We start from the raw sequence: 11,423 nt of genomic DNA on the forward strand, positions 1-11,423 counted from the left end.
AGGGTGCAACACCGGGACTTCCCGGGAGGTCACCCATCCCAGTACTACTCCGGCCCAAGCGCGCTTAACTGCGGAGTTCTGATGGGATCCGGTGCACTAATGCTGGTATGATCGCACCCGTTATGAACTTGTCGCAGTGTGTACTTAGCAAACCGCGACCCACGTGCGAATCCACCCCGGCCACCCACCCCCGTCGAGGTGCACACCCTCCCTCGCGAAGTGCGCCCCGTTCGCCAAGTGTGAGCCCTGCCCGGGTGCGCGCACCTTGCTAGGGCGTCGGGTGTGCACCCGGCCCGGCCTACGTGCGTGCACCTGGAGGGGGCGTCGTGTGCGTGCAGTGTCCCGTCTGCAACGCGGTGCCCACACACCACCTCGGGCGCAACGACCTGCGCTCACATGTGGGCCGAGTGCACCTTGGTGCATGTTCGGGGCGCCTCGGGTGCACGCTCGATCTTGCCCCGGTGCACCAAGGCGCTCGGTTTGCCCCGGGTGCGCACTTGGTGCAAGGTGGGCACCCAAAATAGGGATCAAGCACCAAAACACAAGTTTCGGGATGCAAAATGGGACCCAAGGACCACAAATGCGTTCCAAGACCCATGATGGGTCCACGAGAACAAAAATGTGTTCCGAGACTTAATAAACAAATATTGGGTTTTAGGAGAAGAAACATGCTCTGATGCCCAAAACGAGAATCGACCCCGAAAAGGCCACAGGCCAAAAGTGGGATGCGAGACAAAAAAAAATGGGACCCGAGGACCAAAATTGGGTTCCCAGGTCGAAGACAGGGCAACCGGACAAGAAACGACCTCTAAGGCTCGAAATGAGTCCCGACGACTAAAACTTGACAAGAAGCACCCATCAGGCACCCAACTCGACACCCATGGGATGCCGACCCACCCGGGCTTCCACCTAGCACACCTTGGCACCCACCCACCCTCGCACCCAACCTCGCACCCAACTTAGCACCTTTGAACCCACATTGGCACTCACCCTGACCCTGGCACCTTGGAACCCACATTGGCACTCACCTTGACCCTGGCACCCACCTTTGCACTCACCTTGGGACCCACCCTGGCTCCCACCTCGGCACCCACCCAGACACCCACCTTGGTTCCTTGGCACCCACCTTGGATCCTTGGCACCCACCCCGACACCCACCTTGGCACGCAACTTGGCTACTTGCCACCCACCTTGGCTCCTTGACGCCCACCCCGACAACCACCCCGTGACCTACCCTGGCTAGGGTTGGTGCACACCCACCCTGGTGCCCACCTTGGCACCCACCCTATGACCCACCTTGGCACGCACCTTAGTACCCACCCCGTTACCCACCCTAGGACCCACCCCGTGACCCACCTTGGCCAGGGTGGGTGCACCCACCCTGGTGCCCACCTTGGCACCCACCCATCCTAGCACCCAGCCTGTGACCGGGCTTGGAACCCAACCTTGCACCCGCACCCGTCTTGGCCAGTGTGGGTGCGCACCCATCCTGGCACCCACGTTGTGACACACCCTTTAACCCACGCACCCTAGCACCCACGTTGGCACCCACCTTGGAACCCAACCTAGCAACTTGGCACCCACCCCGTGACCCACCTTGGCATCCACCATAGCAGTCGCCGACTTGGCACCCACCTCGGCACCCACCTTGACACTTGTGGACCCACCTTGCCACTCACCCTAGCATCGACCCATCCTAGCACCCACCCTGGCACCTTTGCACCCTAGCACTCACCCATCCTAGCACCTAACCTGTGACCCACCTTGACACTCACCCTCGCACCCACCTTGGAACCCAACCTAGCACCCACCCACCCTGACACCAACCCTAGCACCTACCCACCCTTGCACCCACCCTGTGACCCATCTTGGCACCCACCCATCCTACCACTCAACCTATCACCCACCTTCTCACCCACCTTGGCATCCACCTTAGCACCCACCCACACTGGCACCTTGGCACCCACCTCGGGCAAGGTGGGTGCACACCCACCCTGGCACCCAATTTAGAACCCACCGAGCATGTTACCCACCTTGGCACCCACATTGCAGCCCACCCTAGTACCCACCCTATGACCCACATTGGCATCCACACCCTAGCACCCAGGCACCTCGACACCCGCCTTGACACCCACCCTAGCACTGAACCTGTGACCCACCTTGGAACTCACCCTAGAACCCACCCACCCTGTGAACCACCTTGGCATCCACCTTAGCACCCACCCACCTTGGCACCCACTCTAGCACTCACCCATCCTAACACCCAACTTGTTACCCACCTTGGCACCCGCCCTCGCGTCCACCTTGAAACCCACCCTAGCACCCACCCACGCAGGAGCCCACCTTGGCACCCAACCTAACACCCACGCATCCTGGCACCCAACTTGTGACCCACCTTGGAACCCACCCTAGTACCCACCTTTGAACCCACTATATCACCAACCCACCTTGGCACCCACCCTATGACCCTCTTTGGAATCCACCCTAGCACGCACCCACCCTGGCACCCACCATGGAGCGCACCCTAGCACCCACCCACCTCGGCACGCACCTCAACACCCACCTTGGTGTGCGCACTGCGCCAACCTCTCAAAGACCCTATGTGGTGCGCTCCAAAGTGTACACCTTTGGTGCGCTCCAAGGTGCGCACCTTTGGTGCACACCGAGGTGCACACCAAAGTGTGCACCGAGGTGAGCACCAAAGTGCACTCCAGGGTGCACACCAAGGCGTGCACCTTTGGTGCGGTCAATGCAAACGAATTCGGAAGTTGGGGTCGATGTCCTAATCGCTGCTGCAGACTACACGTATGAGAATCGGACAAATAGCTTTATATAGGGGAGGTGTTGCGTTTGATGGGTCGACTCCCCTGGTTGTGTGCACTGCACCAACTTCAAAGACCCTGTCTTGTTTAAGAAGTCAAAAGTTGGGGTGGATGTCCTAATCATTGCTGCAGTCTACGCATGTATGAGAATCAGACAAATAGCTTATATAGGGGAGGTGTTGCATTCGGTGGGTTGACTCCCCTGGTTGTGCGCACTGCGCCAACCTCAAAGACCCCGCATAGCAGAAGAAGTCGGAAGTCGGATTTTGGTGAGCACCAAGGCGTGCACCTTTGGTGCGGTCAACGCAGACGAATTCAGAAGTTGGGGTGGATGTCCTAATCGTTGTTGCAGGCTACACATGTATGAGAATCAGACAAATAGCTTATATAGGGGAGGTGTTGGGTTTGATGGGTCAACTCCCTTGGTTGTGCGCATTACGCCAACCTCAAAGACCTTGTTTTCGTTAAGAAGTCAAAAGTTGGGGTCAATGTCCTAATGGCTCCTGCAGGCTACACATGTATGAGAATCGGACAAATAGCTTATATAGGGGAGGTGTTGGGTTTGATGGGTCGACTCCCCTGGTTGTGCGCATTACGTCAACCTCAAAGACCTTGTTTTCGTTAAGAAGTCAAAAGTTGGGGTCGATGTCCTAATTGCTCCTGTAGACTACACATGTATGAGAATCAGACAAATAGCTTATATAGGGGAGGTGTTGGGTTTGATGGGTTGACTCCCCTAGTTGTTCGCATTACACCAACCTCAAAGACCTTGTTTTCGTTTAGAAGCCGAAAGTTGGGGTCGATGTCCTAATTGCTCCTGCAGGCTACGCATGTATGAGAATCAGACAAATAGCTTATATAGGGGAGGTGTTGGGTTTGATGGGTCGACTCCCCTGGTTGTGCGCATTGCGCCAACCTCAAAGACCCTGCATTGCGGATGAAGTCGAAAGTCAGAGTTTGGTGTGCTACAAGGTGTGGTCGAAGGTGCTCACCTAGGTGTGCACCTTTGGAGCACAGGAAAAGTGCCCTCCAAAAGTGCGCACCTTTGGAGTGCACAAAAGTGCCCTCCAAAAGTGCGCACCTTTGGAGCGCAGAAAAGTGCCCTCCAAAAAGTGCCCTCCAAAAGTGCGCACCTTTGGAGCGCAGAAAAGTGCCCTCCAAAAGTGCGCACCTTTGGAGCGCAGAAAAGTGCCCTCCAAAAAGTGCCCTCCAAAAGTGCGCACCTTTGGAGCGCAGAAAAGTGCCCTCCAAAAGTGCGCACCTTTGGAGCGCAGAAAAGTGCCCTCCAAAAAGTGCCCTCCAAAAGTGCGCACCTTTGGAGCGCAGAAAAGTGCCCTCCAAAAAGTGCCCTCCAAAAGTGCGCACCTTTGGAGCGCAGAAAAGTGCCCTCCAAAAAGTGCCCTCCAAAAGTGCGCACCTTTGGAGCGCAGAAAAGTGCCCTCCAAAAAGTGCCCTCCAAAAGTGCGCACCTTTGGAGCGCAGAAAAGTGCCCTCCAAAAAGTGCCCTCCAAAAGTGCGCACCTTTGGAGCGCAGAAAAGTGCCCTCCAAAAGTGCGCACCTTTGGAGCGCACAAAAGTGCCCTCCAAAAGTGCGCACTTTTGGTGCGCACCAAGGCGCTGGTTCGGTCGTTGCAGGCGAGTTCGGAAGTTGGGGTCGATGTCCTGAGCGGAGGTGCAAACTACACAGGTGTCGTAATCGGACAAATAGCTTATATAGGGGAGGTGTATGCTTCGATGGGTCGACTCCCCAGGTTGAGCGCACCGCGCCAACCTCAAAGACCCTACGGTATGGATGAAGTCGGAAGTTGGGTCCGATGACCAATTCGATTAGTAGGTATGCTCATGAGGTCGGAATTTGGGTCCGATGACCTGCCATGTGCAGGAAGGCGAATGTTGACACTGTGCGTTGCAAGGTGCACACCAAGGCGCTGGTGCGGTCTTTTTAGTCGAGTTCGGAAGTTGGGGTCGATGTCCTGATCGGAGGTGCAAGCTACACAGGTGTGGGAATCGGACAAATAGCTTATATAGGGGAGGTGTATGCTTCGTTGGGTCGACTCCCCGGGTTGAGCGCACCGCGCCAACCTCAAAGACCCTACGGTATGGATGAAGTCGGAAGTTGGGTCCGATGACCGATTCGATATGTAGGCATACTCGCGAGGTCGGAATTTGGGTCCGATGACCTGCCACGTGCAGGAAGGCGAATGTTGGCACTGTGCGTTGCAAGGTGCGCACCAAGGCGCTGGTTCGGTCGTTGGAGGCGAGTTCGGAAGTTGGGGTCGATGTCTTGATCGGAGGTGCAAACTACACAGGTGTGGGAATCGGACAAATAGCTTATATAGGGGAGGTGTATGCTTCGTTGGGTCGACTCCCCGGGTTGAGCGCACCGCGCCAACCTCAAAGACCCTACGGTATGGATGAAGTCGGAAGTTGGGTCCGATGACCGATTCGATATGTAGGCATACTCGCGAGGTCGGAATTTGGGTCCGATGACCTGCCATGTGCAGGAAGGCGAATGTTGGGACTGTGCGTCGCAAGGTGCGCACCAAGGCGCTGGTGCCGTCGTTGCAGTCGAGTTCGGAAGTTGGGGTCGATGTCCTGGTCAGAGGTGCAAACTACACAGGTGTGGGAATCGGACAAATAGCTTATATAGGGGAGGTGTATGCTTCGATGGGTCGACTCCCTGGGTTGAGCGCACCGCGCCAACCTCAAAGACCCTACAGTATGGATGAAGTCGGAAGTTGGGTCCGATGACCGATTCGATACGTAGGCATATTGGCGAGGTCTGAATTTGTGTCCGATGACCTGCCATGCGCAGGAAGGCGGAATTTGGGTCCGATGACCGAGTTGATGGCGTGCCATGCGCAGAAAGGCGGAATTTGGGTCCGATGACCGAGTTGATGTTGATGGCCCGCCATGCACAGGAAGGCGGAATTTGGGTCCGATGACCGATTTGAAGGCGTGCCATACGCAAAAAGGCGGAGTTTGGGTCCGATGACCGAGTTGATATTGATGGCCCGCCATGCGCAGGAAGGCGGAATTTGGGTCCGATGACCTGACATACGCATGGAGTCCGACTCGGGGGCCGATGTTCGATTCGATGACTTGCATTGTGGGTAAAGTCGGAAGTTGTGGTCTTTGACCCGATTCGATGACCAGACTTCGGCTGCTTGAGAATCGGACAAATAACTTATATAGGGGAGGTAGTGTTCTCGAGCATCCTCCCCCCGTGCCCGTTTATGTCGATTGATGCTGGTGCTCGACTGGTTGGAGCGCTCGGATGCAAAAATCTTGCACCAGGATTTATCGATTGTGATGGACACGGCAAGTCTCCTGATTGCTATGCAGGAGCTCATCGTGAATCTCTATGCGGCCTTGGTATGGACTCGACCTGCGGAATGGTTCGGCAATGGTAGTCGCTCCAACACGTCCTTGCAATGGCCACAGAGGTGATTCGACTAGAGCTCCAGTCTAGCTTTTGGGTTGCTTGGCGGACTGGTATAGCCGCGATCGAGTTCCGGCCATGAACGTTTTAGATAGCTCTTGGGCTTTCTGGGACGGAAGTCGGAAGTTTGGGCTGTTGTCCGATTTGATGACCATTCTTCGGATGTGTGAGAATCGGACAAATAACTTATATAGGGGACTGTGTTGTCTCACGCAGCCCCCTCCGTGCCCCTCTATCTCGACCGATGTTGGTGCTTGAAAGGGTTGGGATCGCTCGGATTTATAAACGTGCACCACCATTTGTCGAGTGTGAGGGACGCGGCAGGTCTCCTAAATGCTATGCGAGCGCTCTCTGAGAATCTCTATCCGGCCTCGACACAGACTAGTCTTGCTGAATGGTTTGGCACTGGTAGTCGATCCAACACGTCGTTGTTGTGGCCGCCTAGGCGATTCGATTCGAGCCCCCGTCTAGCTTTTGGGTTGCTTGGCGGATTTTGCCCTATCCGCAAGTGAGCTCGGTCCCTAAACGTTCGAGAAACCCGATTGCTATGCGCCGACTCTCTTTCTTGCGAGCCTCCATCTAGCTTTTGGGTCTCTACGGAACGGAAGTCGGAATCTGGGACCGTTGTTTGATTCGACGAGGCAGACTACGGTTGTGCGAGAATCGGACAAATAACTTATATAGGGGAGGTGTTGACTGGAGCATTCTCCCCCGTGCCCCTCTAACTCGACCAATGCTGGCGCTCGAACGGTGGTAGCGCTCGGATTTTCATTGAGCGCCAGCATTGGTCGATTTAGAGGGGCATGCGAGATTCCCGAATGCTATGCGAGGGCTCTAACGGAAATGTCTATTGGTTTCGGTATGGATGCAATTGCGAGTGGTTCGGCAAAGGTAGTCGTTCCGATGCGTCCATGTCGTGGCCAAATCGATAATTCGATTTGAGCCCTCGTATAGCATTTGGGTCTCTCGATGTGATTCCGCATTCCAGTCCCTTTGGGCACTGCTTGAGCCGCATCCCAGGGGGTTCCCTTCCCAATAATCTGCCTCGCAACCCGATTGCTATGCGGTGAGGCTCCTCGGCCGCCTCGGAACTATCTGTGTATCAGACGCATCGCGGGATAAGGGGTTGGCAACGGTAGTCGCCCCAAGCGCGTCCGATGCTTGGACCATTCCGAGGCGGCCCTGAAGCCTCTTCCGTCTAGCCGTTGGGTCCTTCTCGCCGCATCCCTCGCCTCGCACCCCGATTGCTATGCGGTGAGGCTCCTCGGCCGCCTCGGAACTATCTGTGTATCGGACGCGTCGCGGGATAAGGGGTTGTCACTGGTAGTCGCCCCAAGCGCGTCCGATGCTTGGACCATTCCGAGGCGGCCCTGAAGCCTCTTCCGTCTAGCCGTTGGGTCCTTCTCGCCGCATCCCTCGCCTCGCACCCCGATTGCTATGCGGTGAGGCTCCTCGGCCGCCTCGGAACTATCTGTGTATCGGACGCGTCGCGGGATAAGGGGTTGTCATTGGTAGTCGCCCCAAGCGCGTCCGATGCTTGGACCATTCCGAGGCGGCCCTGAAGCCTCTTCCGTCTAGCCGTTGGGTCCTTCTCGCCGCATCCCTCGCCTCGCACCCCGATTGCTATGCGGTGAGGCTCCTCGGCCGCCTTGGAACTATCTGTGTATCGGATGCGTCGCGGGATAAGGGGTTGTCACTGGTAGTCGCCCCAAGCGCGTCCGATGCTTAGACCATTCCGAGGCGGACCCGAAGCCTCTTCCGTCTAGCCGTTGGGTCCTTCTCGCCGCATCCTTCGCCTCGCACCCCGATTGCTATGCGGTGAGGCTCCTCGGCCGCCTCGGAACTATCTGTGTATCGGACGCGTCGCGGGATAAGGGGTTGTCACTGGTAGTCGCCCCAAGCGCGTCCGATGCTTGGACCATTCCGAGGCGGACCCGAAGCCTCTTCCGTCTAGCCGTTGGGTCCTTCTCGCCGCATCCCTCGCCTCGCACCCCGATTGCTATGCGGTGAGGCTCCTCGGCCGCCTTGGAACTATCTGTGTATCGGACGCGTCGCGGGATAAGGGGTTGTCACTGGTAGTCGCCCCAAGCGCGTCCGATGCTTGGACCATTCCGAGGCGGACCCGAAGCCTCTTCCGTCTAGCCGTTGGGTCCTTCTCGCCGCATCCCTCGCCTCGCACCCCGATTGCTATGCGGTGAGGCTCCTCGGCCGCCTTGGAACTATCTGTGTATCGGACGCGTCACGGGATAAGGGGTTGTCACTGGTAGTCGCCCCAAGCGCGTCCGATGCTTGGACCATTCCGAGGCGGACCCGAAGCCTCTTCCGTCTAGCCGTTGGGTCCTTCTCGCCGCATCCCTCGCCTCGCACCCCGATTGCTATGCGGTGAGGCTCCTCGGCCGCCTTGGAACTATCTGTGTATCGGACGCGTCGCGGGATAAGTGGTTGTCACTGGTAGTCGCCCCAAGCGCGTCCGATGCTTGGACCATTCCGAGGCGGCCCCGAAGCCTCTTCCGTGTAGCCGTTGGGTCCTTCTCGCCGCATCCCTCGCCTCGCACCCCGATTGCTATGCGGTGAGGCTCCTCGGCCGCCTTGGAACTATCTGTGTATCGGACGCGTCGCGGGATAAGGGGTTGTCACTGGTAGTCGCCCCAAGCGCGTCCGATGCTTGGACCATTCCGAGGCGGCCCCGAAGCCTCTTCCGTGTAGCCGTTGGGTCCTTCTCGCCGCATCCCTCGCCTCGCACCCCGATTGCTATGCGGTGAGGCTCCTCGGCCGCCTTGGAACTATCTGTGTATCGGACGCGTCGCGGGATAAGGGGTTGTCACTGGTAGTCGCCCCAAGCGCGTCCGATGCTTGGACCATTCCGAGGCGGACCTGAAGCCTCTTCCCTCTAGCCGTTGGGGCTTTCTCGCCGCATCCCTCGCCTCGCACCCTGATTGCTTTGCTGTCAGGCTCCTCGGCCGCCTTGGAACTATCTGTGTATCGGACGCATCGCGGGATAAGGGGTTGGCAGTGGTAGTCGCCCCAAGCGCATCCGATGCTTGGACCATTCCGAGGCGGCCCTGCAGCCTCTTCCGTCTAGCCGTTGGGGCCATCTCGCCGCATCCCCCACCTCGCACCACGATTGCTATGCGGTGAGGCTCCTTGGCCGCCTCGGAACTATCTGTGTATCGGACGCATCGCGGGATAAGGGGTTGTCACTGGTAGTCGCCCCAAGCGCGTCCGATGCTTGGACTATTCCGAGGCGGCCCTGCAGCCTCTTCCGTCTAGCCGTTGGGGCCATCTCGCTGCATCCCCCACCTCCTCGGCCGCCTCGGAACTATCTGTGTATCGGACGCATCGCGGGATAAGGGGTTGGCAGTGGTAGTCGCCCCAAGCGCGTCCGATGCTTGGACTATTCCGAGGCAGCCCTGCAGCCTCTTCCGTCTAGCCTTTGGGGCCATCTCGCCGCATCCCTCGCCTCGCACCCCGATTGCTATGCGGTGAGGCTCCTCGGCCGCCTGGGAACTATCTTCGTATCGGACGCATCGCGGGATAAGGGGTTGTCACTGGTAGTCGCCCCAAGCGCGTCCGATGCTTGGACTATTCCGAGGCGGCCCTGTGGCCTCTTCCGTCTAGCCGTTGGGGCCATCTCGCCGCATCCCCCACCTCGCACCCCGATTGCTATGCGGTGAGGCTCTTCGGCCGCCTTGGAACTATCTTCGTATCGGACGCATTGCGGGATAAGGGGTTGTCACTGGTAGTGGCCCCAAGCGCGTCCGATGCTTGGACTATTCCGAGGCGGCCCTGCAGCCTCTTCCGTCTAGCCGTTGGGGCCATCTCGCCGCATCCCCCACCTCGCACCCCGATTGCTATGCGGTGAGGCTCCTCGGCCGCCTTGGAACTATCTTCGTATCGGACGCATCGCGGGATAAGGGGTTGTCACTGGTAGTCGCCCCAAGCGCGTCCGATGCTTGGACTATTCCGACGCGGCCCTGTGGCCTCTTCCGTCTAGCCGTTGGGGCCATCTCGCCGCATCCCCCACCTCGCACCCCGATTGCTATGCGGTGAGGCTCCTCGGCCGCCTTGGAACCATCTTCGTATCGGACGCATCGCGGGATAGGGGGCTGTCACTGGTAGTCGCCCCAAGCGTGTCCGATGCTTGGACCATTCCTAGGCGGCCCTGAAGCCTCTTCCGTCTAGCCGTTGGGGCCTTCCCGCCCCATCCCTCGCCTCGCACCCCCGATTGCTATGCGGTGAGGCTCCTCGGCCGCCTTGGAACCATCTGTGTATCGGACGCATCGCGGGATAAGGGGTTGGCACTGGCAGTCGCCCCAAGCGCGTCCGATGCTTGGACCATTCCGAGGTGGCCCTGAAGCCTCTTCCGTCTAGCCGTTGGGGCCTTCCCGCCCCATCCCTCGCCTCGCACCCCGATTGATATGCGGTGAGGCTCCTCGGCCGCCTTGGAACTATCTGTGTATCGGACGCATCGCGGGATAAGGGGTTGGCACTGGTAGTCGTCCCAATCGCATCCGATGCTTGGACCATTCCGAGGCGGCCCTGCAGCCTCTTCCGTTTAGCCGTCGGGGCCTTCCCGCCGCATCCCTCGCCTCGCATCCCGATTCCTATGCGGTGAGTCTTCTCGGCCGCCGCGGAACTATACCTGTTATTGCTACTGCATCCTTCGGCTGGTAACCTCCTCTGCCGCCTTGGAACGTTCTCTTTGTCGGACGCGTCGCGGGATAAGGGGTTGGCACTGGTAGTCGCCCCAAGCGCGCCCGATGCATAGACCGCTCCGAGTCGACCTTGCTTTCAGCCTCTCACATGCATAGACCTCTCTGAGTCGACCCTGCAGCCTCTCACGTTTAGCCTTTGGAATCTCGCCTCACAACATGATTGCTATCCTTGATGCATCCCTTGCCTCGAGCCCTGATTGCTTTCTTGGCTGCATCCCTCCTCTCCTCACAGCCCGGTTGTCATCACTGCTTCATCCGTCGCTTCATGCATTCTGGCTGCTGGGCCCTTCCCACCGCACACCTCGATTGCTATCTCTTCTGCATCACACACCCCGATTGCTATCTCTGCTACATCCCTCGGCTCTCACTTCTGCATCCTTCGCCTCACACCTCGATTGCTATCAATGCTGCATCCGTAACCTCACACCCCGATTGCTATGCGGG

At 58.3% G+C, this 11,423-nt stretch overlaps 1 non-coding gene across 1 annotated transcript; it reads right to left on the reverse strand.

Moving 5' to 3' along the window:
* On the reverse strand, positions 1 to 119 carry LOC131860567 (5S ribosomal RNA). The gene has a single exon (XR_009359661.1). It is a non-coding gene; the product is annotated as a 5S ribosomal RNA (ribosomal RNA).
* Positions 120 to 11,423: the final 11,304 nt, after the last annotated feature.

The sequence above is a fragment of the Cryptomeria japonica genome, unplaced genomic scaffold, assembly GCF_030272615.1.
Source record: "Cryptomeria japonica unplaced genomic scaffold, Sugi_1.0 HiC_scaffold_15, whole genome shotgun sequence".
Classification (NCBI taxonomy): Eukaryota; Viridiplantae; Streptophyta; class Pinopsida; order Cupressales; family Cupressaceae; genus Cryptomeria; species Cryptomeria japonica.